Genomic DNA, 10,187 nt, shown 5'->3' with positions numbered 1-10,187 from the left:
GTAAAAAATCCAAGAATGGTAAAATCCCAACACGGTCGAATTAAAAATTTCCAATCCAACAGGTAAGATCCAAAAACAATATATATATATATATATATATATATATATATATATATATATATATATATATATATATATATATGCGCATAAAGTTATGAACAGTACATAGGGCCCGAGAGCAAAGGTGGACCGATCTACAAGTTAATGAATATTCTCAAAATTCAAGTGCTTTTTGATAAATTATAAAAACGCAATTGTTACCAGCCTATATTCTTACTTAAAAATAAATGTATCAGTTTTGCAATGGATTTCATTCATGATCATTTGACATCAATAAAACAAGATTCTCTTAAGTTCAATTGATACTTTTCAATATTGTCTAATTTACTGTAATCATTTTATATAATTAAAAAATGTAATGGGACTTAATTCAAACTCCAATAATAATTCTAGACATATGGTTTAGTATATTTATATCTTAAGTCTGCTCTGATATAAAAGTGGTTTAGACAGATTTTTATGTTGGCATTTGTATTGCAAATAGAGATGAGCGAAGCACTCCTGTCAGTTGGCGAATCATACGAGGAAGATGCTGGTTAACAAGAAAAGGTTAACAGCCATATATTTTTATTTCATTTTCACTCTATCGAAGTTTTCAAAAATCAAGAAGCCCCTGCCTAGAAGATAACATTGGATCCTTATATGAAATACACAGACATTCGAATATTCTATTAATGTTGTTTCTTACATAAAACATTGATTTAGTAAGGAAGTTAGGAACATAATGTTCCTCTCCTCACTTGTCAGGTGTTATACTATAGTTTTTTTGTATTTATCTTTCTTCTGTTCTTTGTCTGGATTTCAGTACAAAAAATCATATAATCTGGTGGATGATCTAACTTCGTGTTTTCAACTTGCGGTAGCATCACTTGGAGAAGATGCACACCTAGTTAGTATGGATTAATCATACCGAAGAGATTTGATACGAGCTGCGAATATTATGTAATTTTTAATATTTGACCATGGTTTACGTTAAGGTTAAACTATCTTTAGACATGATTGTCCTGAGCAACCCCCTAAGACACTCGAAGATCGTTCCAGTAGGCATTCAATTTATCCGTATACAGAAGGCATTCATGACATCTCCAGTGTTTATGCACCATAATGCGTCGTGAGTAAAGAAGCGAAAACTGAGTTCCATGCCATGCTTATTAGAAAAATTATAAAGCTGGTGTAAAAAGCGTGTCGATTGATCGACTTTTTTTACTATTGATGTTTATGGAGAAAATAGGCATGCTGATCGAAGTGAAGAGGAGATGGAATTTCACAATGTACTATTGCAAAAGACACGTTGTTTTAAACACATTTTTAAAACAAAAAGAAAATCATCTCAGTATATATGCATCTATTACAGTTAATACAGAAGTAGTTTATTTATTGTTTAGAAAAAAAGTTGACCAAAATAAATTGTTTAAGAGAAATACCGAAAACTATTTAGCTCCAATGTACAATGGACAAAAACATGAATTAATCAAGTAAAATATTATATTGTTTTTATATAAGTAAAACACTGAGACATTCTAATTACACACATTTTTTTTTATTTCATGCTTTGAGTCAGCGTTATAAATGGGTTGCGTTTGCTCTTCTCAGGAAACAAGCAAATAGGGACGCTAAGTAACAAACATGTATTTTTGAACGATTCTTATCTGAAACGATTCATGAAAAGATTTGCTGACAGTTTACCAGTTTTTACTGTTTCTTGCAGAAACTTTTCAAAAATGAAATAATTACAACGTAAGTGAATAAGATAAACTCTCACAGTAAAGCATAGTTCAATAAATTTCGTATCGCTCTTTGATGGACTACGCCTCCAAAAAATTAAGATTCTACTATATTTAGGTGATAACGTAATTATTATCACATCGTATGGATCCAAATATTCTACTCCTGGCATATCAGTCCCTGATATTTTCTAGTAAGAGTGTTTTTCTTTAGAAAAGCTCAGATACATATAAGAGGAAATATCTGACGGTTACCCACATCCTAAGTGAAAGCAATTTTTTTTTTGGGGGGGGGATATAAAAAGAATAAAATTACTTGTGGAAGAATGGCGAAACCTATTCCTCTCCAAAGTATTTAATAGACAACAATATGAATGATTCGGGTAAAATCTTATATTGACTCAAAGGTTTTTAAGAGAAGCATTTATGTATTTAATGTTTATCTAAATCGATTCGAGAAAATATTTTCGAACATTTTATCTCTTATTCGACTGTTTGCTCGAGTAACTTTTCGGAAATGAAATAATAAAAACATATGTGAAAAATTAACAACTGTCATGATTTATCATAGTTTAATAAATTTGGTTGGACTACGCACACATCGAAATGAATGAGTTCCCCCTACGTTAAGGTGATTACATATGAATACTTTGCTTATCATCATATTGTTTCGATCCGAAGATTATATTGTTTAAATGGATTTCCTTATATTTTCTAGTCAGAAGTCAATATGATAATTGCCCACATACTAAGTGAAGCTAATTTTTGTAACAAAATGGATTCAAATTTGAAACGTTTAATCTGTTGGTTTAATTTGGTATGAAATATAAAAATAGGAAACTACTTTACAATTTTTAATAAGACATCATATAGTGTATATGCATTTGACATATAGCGAATAAACGTGTCAAAGATATTCTAAGTTGTTAGGGCATTTATCATTTTTTCCCAGTAAATATTTGTTCAAAAGACAAAGTTAAGGACAAGATGTTAGCCGCAAAATATACAATCACACCACTCACATAAAATACACACACAGTTATATCCTCATAGCAAAAAGAGATTTAAATTTACTACTCGCATAAATCTAAAAACAGAAATGGGGGGCATTGTAATTGTATTTCAACGGCATTGTTACTTTGTTTGTCTAAAATCGAAACAATTATTTATTTGTTTGCTTAAAATTTAACCAGATTGATAGAAACTTGCAATATAACTTCATTCATATGATCGATAGCCTTACTCTCGCGAATAAAATATAGTTAAGATTTTATAAAGGTGTGTTCATACGAACTGGACAACCGCAAGGCGAAAAAATATCTATTATTATATAATAAAATAATTACTATGTGTGTATGTGAGTGTGATAATTTTTTCATATGGATTGGAAAACTGTTAGGCCGAGTTTTATAAATTTCAAACAACGGCAATTTATGTGCCTGGTGGTATTCTTAGATAGGTTTTCAACGGAAATAACTTCGATAAATACCATGAATTGAAATAATCCGCTGAAAAAAAGAACAGGCGATTTGGACTAAAGTTAGGAGCTTACACACTCAACCATCACATGGAATTTGAGTAGTGTTACTACCCCACAAAACGGAGAGCTAGATATATTATTTCAAAAATAAGCTCTTTGATATGAGAGGGTCGTGATTGAAATAAATGTTTCTGTTTAAAGCAAAACAGCGTCTGAAAGAATTATTCTGTTTAGAGCTCTATTAAAGCATGATACTTGACTTTGCATTTTTTATATTTATTGTAAGCAATTATATATAAAAAAATATAATTTTGTAAAATCAACAGCAGAGTTTCTACAGCGTAATTTAGATTACATTAATAACTTTTAGAGAAATGTGAAGCCTTCCCCCAGTGCACTGCGATGTGTGCTAAACTAGAACGGCTAATCACCCGATTCGATTAAAAATCAGGCGATTTGCCCAATTCCGATGACAATAAAAATTTGCGAGTGTGAAACAATTGTTGACCTTCATTCAATTCCGGACAACGAAGGACAGTTTGCCTCACATCACGAAAAGTAATGTTATTTATGAATTTAATTACTTCTATACTGCTGGCTATGTAGATCGAAGCTCCTTGAACTTGCAGACACGCATTTAACAATATATATTAGCGGAACGTTACAAGGCTAACCGTGTCGTTTTCGCCCGTCTATTGTTTTGGAATCCGTCATTGCCGAGCATCTAATTGAAAATCAAGCTTGTGTCAATCTCTATAAAATGGATTTTTTTAGAATTATGCCAGGGTTGACTTTCACAAATATTAGATGATTTTGGAGTCAGTTTGTAATTTTTTACCTAAGCCGTCGCTTTGCGAGAAGGGGTGTTCGTTAAATTATTGAACATGCTCGGAAATATATATTTATTGTCCTCATACCATCTCAATTTTAATTGTACATATATTTCGTTTTATTTTATATATATTTCACACGAATTTGGATTCGACTTTTCCTTTCCCTCTTTACTTTTATTGTTTAAAATCGTATCTCTCCGAGTATTTGGTTTTAAGTTTTAATTAACTCCTGATGAGTTTTTTTTTGTATAAAACGCTACTATACTTTGCTCTTGTATTTTTTTGCAAGCGTTGTAACGTTTTTGTATCGTAAATAAGTTATATATATATATATATATATATATATATATATATATATATATATATACAGATGACATTTTCTTAGTGGTGTGTTCACTATTTAATTATGGCTAAATACAGACCAATTAACACGATGATTAAAAAAAATTAAAATACAGGAGGGCTAACCAGGTTTCGTTACTCGCTCAACAAATCTTAATCGAGGAAAATGCGATTTAAAAAAATAGTCATGCATATGGCGGGGGAAAAATAAGCCGGGAAAAATTACATAGAAACTAAATTAAGTCCCCCAAAAGTTTGTTTTTGCTGGCAAATATAAGGTTCTAAAGACTTAAGAAAAATAGTTTCTAGAAATTTTAGATGCAAGAGTGAGTGCGACTTACTTCAGATCGTAAACATGTCAGCACTGAAATTAGTGGCATACGCATGGTCATTCATGAGGGGCTCGCAAATCGAAGAACAATAGATATTAATCAGAACATCCGAGGGTGAAAACTTTGAAATTTTAGCTAATAGATGTTCTGTTTTCCTTCGTCAACCATGGCCAGAGATATACTAAGCAAATTTCTTTATCTGTACAACGGTGTTATTTTGCATCGAATCGCCGCGTTGTTTTTTCAACCAGACTCCTGTGGTACTCCATTTGCAAAGATGTTATTTCCCTAACACCATCATAACCTTGTTATTTATTTATTAAAATATAGCTGCAGCGACGAACATGGCAAAAGTTGGATTTTCGTTTGAATCAACAGGAACCATCAAAGATTCGGTATGCTAATTTTTCACAATCGGATGTTCTTCGTAATACATATGGTTCTTCTATTTACGAGCATCTTATAAATAACCATGCGTGTGCCACGGATTTCACTAGTTACGATCTTTACTGAATCGAACGCACCTTTCATCTAAAGATTTTAGAAATTATTTTTATTGAGTCTTTGAGACCTTCTCTTTGCAAATAAAAACAAAATTTGTTTGTACTGTGAAAAATAAAAGGATGGGATTAATGATTGCTCAAGAGAGGGAGAGCGGTGTGCACTTACCTTGCTTACTAACAAAAAAGAGATTGTCTTGCCTTTTCTGTCTTTTTAAAGCTTTTTTTCACAGGTCAGGTGACAGTTAATCACATGACCTTTTGGTTATTTAAAGGGAGATTCTTCCCAGTGTTTTTCCCCCCAGATGCATGTGTGGCTGGTGCCAGAAACTATTCTTTGATTACCTAAGCGTTGCTGGCTAGCAATTGTTAACTGACTGTCACGTCGCGGAAGGGGGCAATTCTTTCGCAACTTAAGGTAGGTGCACATTGCTTCCTTTCCTCGACTGAGCAGTCATTGGATTTTAAGGGAAAATTAATTTTTTTTCACATTTTGCGAAGGAAACCTTTACTAACATGGATAGAAGCAAGGCAGATTTACAGAAAAGAATTTCTCTTCTATGGACCAAAATCAGAACTATTCTGGAGATGGCTCACTTGGAAGATAAACTTTCCAGTAAATCATTTGCTGCATTGCAGAAATCTGTTACCGAATATTTGACTGAAGTTGACATTTGTGTTAGCAAGATTCAGCTGTTATCTGAGGAGGAGGAGGACTGGGTTCAAATTGAGAAAGAATCTCTGGCACGTACCCTGAGATTCAGAAGGGAACTTGAGCAGCTCGAATTAAAGTTCCTCCCTACTACGTCTGAGTCTATAAGTTCTGCTCCATGTTCCCCTGGAATGTAAAGAGGTGCGTCTTCTTTTATCGTGAAGCCGCCTCAGCTTCAGATTACTGGGCCTACCTTTGATGGGTTGGAGATACAATCCAACCCCATGAGTTTCAGGAATTTCCTATCCAGATTTGAAAATGGTGTGGCCGGCATGGCTAACGATGCTGAAAGACTGAATTTCCTGAAATGTTCGCTGTCCGGTCAACCTTTGTTGCTCATCAATCATATAACTATTTGCAATAGGAATTATGAGGTGGCCCTTTCTGTCCTGAAGAGCGAATACCTCGATGAGGATGAAATAATAGACCACATATTCCAAGACATTTTGGACTTCACCTATAAACGAGATAGAGGTTATACCACTCTGACAAACTTCATTACCAAGGCAGCCTCTCTTCTGGCAGAGCTGGAAGGTTCATTTGGCTGTTCTTTCTCTAAGGACCATTCTTCGGGGGCTCGACTTATCGCGAAGATTCTCGTTTCCAAATTCCCCAGAGAGGTCCGAGGGGAGCTGATTCAAATTTCTGGGAAGAGAATCCCCACCTTGTCGTCCATTTTGCAGGATACTAGTGAAGCGGTTAAACGTCTTCTCATCAAGGGGGGACGAGCTCCCTGGCTCCACCCTTAATACTAGTCGGGGGTCATTGGGGGATATTTCAAGGCCAAGGCCTGGTCCCTCTCGAAGGGATTCTTCACTTCAGGCTACCTCTACTTGTCGCACTCCAGGTGGTAACTTCTCATGCCTCCTCCCTTTTTTGTGTGTTACCTTTGGGAAGGGATGGCAACCAGGTTTCCGCCAACTGTTTGTTGGACACTGGCAGTGGCCGGACTTATCTGTCGGGTAAGGTGTTGGAACCCCTTGGTCTCTTAACGTCCATTGGACTGGATTGCGAACTTAAATTGACTACCATACTTGGAGACTGTAATAAGCACTTTAGGGAAGTAAAATTGGAGGTGAGTGCTGGATCTCATTCTCCATATTCTCTTCCTGTACTAGTACAGGTGGATATGATATATCTGTGCACATTGAGGAGTTAGACACTCTTTTAGATGGGTTCAAACGTCATAATTTCCCCCTAGCGGGTAGATTTGAGAGACGCACAAACTTCATTCCAATTCATGGAATAATTGGATTGGATTTTATTCAAAGATTGGAACCTCTCCAACTGGTTCCTTGTTTGTATGGGCAAGCCTTTATTACGCCAACAGGACTGTTTCCCTTTGGTGAGGTGAAGCAGTTCCTTGATTTAGACCATTCTCTGGATGCGAACCCAGAGAGCTTTACATTCTATTCTGTTCTAGCATCAACGACTGAAGTCAACCCCGCTCACCTTTGTTTCGTGCTGGAGTCACAGAGCAAGTACGATGATCCACTTACTGATTTTTCCCCGATAGTGACGTGCAAAGGGGGTTGGAGAAAATGTTCGGGGTGGACTCACTGGGAAACACAGAACAAGGATTAACAGATTATGATGAGCAGAAGATTGCGCTCTTCCAACAATCCATCCTGTTTAAAGATAACAAGTAGTATGTCCAGTTGCCCTTGGAGGAAGATAAAATATCGCGTGTCCCATCCAACCATGTCACCTTGCGCATATTAGAACATGTAGCGCGAAACCTGGAGAGGAAACAGCTTTACCAGGACTATCTGCAGGTTTTCCAGCAGCAAGAACGGGAGGGTATAATAGAGGAGATTTTTGTGCCTCCTCAGAGATTTAACGAATTTATTTGGATTCCGCATAGACCAATTGTGAAATCGGACCCGACTACGACCACCAAAATTCGGCCAGTATTCAACTGCAGCCACAAAGTTGGGGACTCTCCATCTTTGAATGAAGCTACTTACCAGGTAGTAAACTTAACAACTGACCTATTGAATTTGCTACTCACTTTCCGCTCCAATAATCATGTTGTGTTGGCGGACATCAAGAAGGCCTTTTTGATGATCCGCCTGACGCTGGAATCGGATGAGAACGGGTTCTGTTTTTTGAAGGACGGTGAACGACTACGTTGTTTTAGGTACAACACAATCATTTTGGGGTTTGCTTCCAGTCAATTTATTTTAAACTATGTTCTCCGGTATCATGCTGCACAGTTTCCTATGGATAACTGCAGATTTATGATGGAAAATAGTTTTTATGTGGATAATCTCATCATGTCTAGTGATAGTCCAGAGGAGCTGTGTGGATTATACACTCTCTCTCGGGAGCGGTTACATCAGGGAGGCTTCGAACTGCAGTCATGCAATTCTGACCATGCAGGAATTCGAAGCAAGATGGAGGAGCATGGTACGCTGAGTGTCCAGGGCAGTGGTTGGGAAAAGGTACTTGGTTATCGGTGCTGTCCTCTCTCTGACACCCTTCGATTGGCTGCAGTTGAGTGCAACCGTGATGCTTCTACTAAAAGACAAATTCTCGGGGAGACAGCGAGAGTCTATCATCCTTTATCGTTGTGCTTGCCTGCTTCATTGCGAGGTCGAATTCTGCTAAGCAGGCTTTGGGAGAAAGGATTAGGGTGGGATGTGCCGGTTCCACCTGAATTTATTTCCTTATAGAAGAAACTTTCTTCAGATCTTTCTGGATTGGCGACCATTTCCTTTCCCCGTAGGGCACTCAGTGAGAGTGAACCTGGCGACCTCTTCCTATTTTGTGACACCTCACCGGAAGCCTATGGGTTCGCGGCATATGCGGTTCAGAATGTCGATCTTGTTTGGTATTTGTCAAAGCTATGGTGGCTCCTTTAAAAAAAAACACTTCCTACTCTGGAGCTCATGGCTGTGTTCCTGGCCATGAAGTGCCTACCAACGATTCTAAGAAATTTTGGAGGATTCACTCCTTCTGAAATTCACGTGGCCACAGATTCGCAAGTGGTCCTTTCTTGGCTTATCTCGAGGACCACGCGAGCAAGAACCTGTTTGCCCGAAATAGGCTAAAGGATATCCAGCAGATGAGCGTTGAATTGGAAGCAACTCTCAACTTGTATCCCTCATTTCGGTACATTCCAATGGCAGAGAACCCCGCTGATTTGATCACAAGGGGAATGATGCTGGAAAGGTTCAAAACCTGCTTCCAATTCTGGTGCTATGGTCCAGGTTGGTTGAGTGGCGGCACCACTCCTTGGGAATACTCACGACTTGCCGTGCCTCAACAAACGCAGCCAAGGTATAGCTCGTGCGTCTTGGAATGCTGCGATCCTCCATGGAGAGGAAACACCTACTGTTCTGCCCCTGAAAATGTTCTCTTCATTTAATAAAATCTTAAGAGTGACTTCCTTAGTCCTGAAATTTATCAATCGCTTGCGTCGGTTAGAAGTCGACAGTGAAAAACTGGCAGCAGTTTTTCTTATGCGGACGATGCAACACCAGGTATATGCTGAGGAACTAGATTTTTGCTTGATACCTCGGGTAAGAGGGTACCTGGGTTGGTGCGGGACCTTGAATTGTTTATTGATGATGAAGGTCTAATCAGGTCAGGTGGCAGAATTGGTAAATCTGTCCACTTTAGCAGGGAGGTTAAACACCCTATTCTGTTTGCAAAGAGTCACCCGATTACCAAGCTTATCATAATGGATGCGCATGCTAGGTGCCAGCACTTAGGGATTGCATCAACTTTAGCGGACTGAGACGTTGTGGTTACTGAGTGCCAAAAGGCAGACAGGCAGTGAAGACGATCCTTACTTCATGCGCACTGTGCCGAAGGTACAATGCCAGACAAGTCTTGCCACCCAATGTAACTAACCTGCCCGTATCCCGTATTGAACTGGAAGTTCTCTTCAAGCATACGGGAGTGGATTTCACCAGTCAAGGTGGTAAGGAGGTGAAACTGTATCTACTGTTCTTCACGTGTCTCAGTGTCAGAGCTATACACATCGAAGTGCTATCTGACATGAGTGTGTTGGCCTTTCTGCAGGCATTGGTGCGGTTTACGAACCTGTATGGCATCTCGTCTACCATCTACGGTGATAATGCTAAAACTTTCGTAGGAGGCGGTCGATTGTTTAAAAGGTTGATGCTAAACCATGATTACCAACAGAAGTTTGGCTCCTGTTCTATTAAGTTCTGCCCCATTCCACTTTACTCACCTT

At 37.9% G+C, this 10,187-nt stretch overlaps 1 protein-coding gene across 3 annotated transcripts in view; it reads right to left on the bottom strand.

Annotated features, from left to right (window-relative positions):
* The window catches only part of LOC145277094 (uncharacterized), a 106,930-nt gene that overhangs the window by 63,944 nt on the left and 32,799 nt on the right, over positions 1–10,187 (bottom strand). The gene's annotated exons all lie outside the window — the stretch shown is intronic.

Source organism: Euprymna scolopes, chromosome 5 (assembly GCF_053919585.1).
Source record: "Euprymna scolopes isolate OS-2025 chromosome 5, ASM5391958v1, whole genome shotgun sequence".
Lineage (NCBI taxonomy): Eukaryota > Metazoa > Mollusca > Cephalopoda > Sepiida > Sepiolidae > Euprymna > Euprymna scolopes.
The sequence above is the reverse complement of the archived record's forward strand: the minus strand, read 5'-3'. Positions and strand labels throughout refer to the sequence as shown.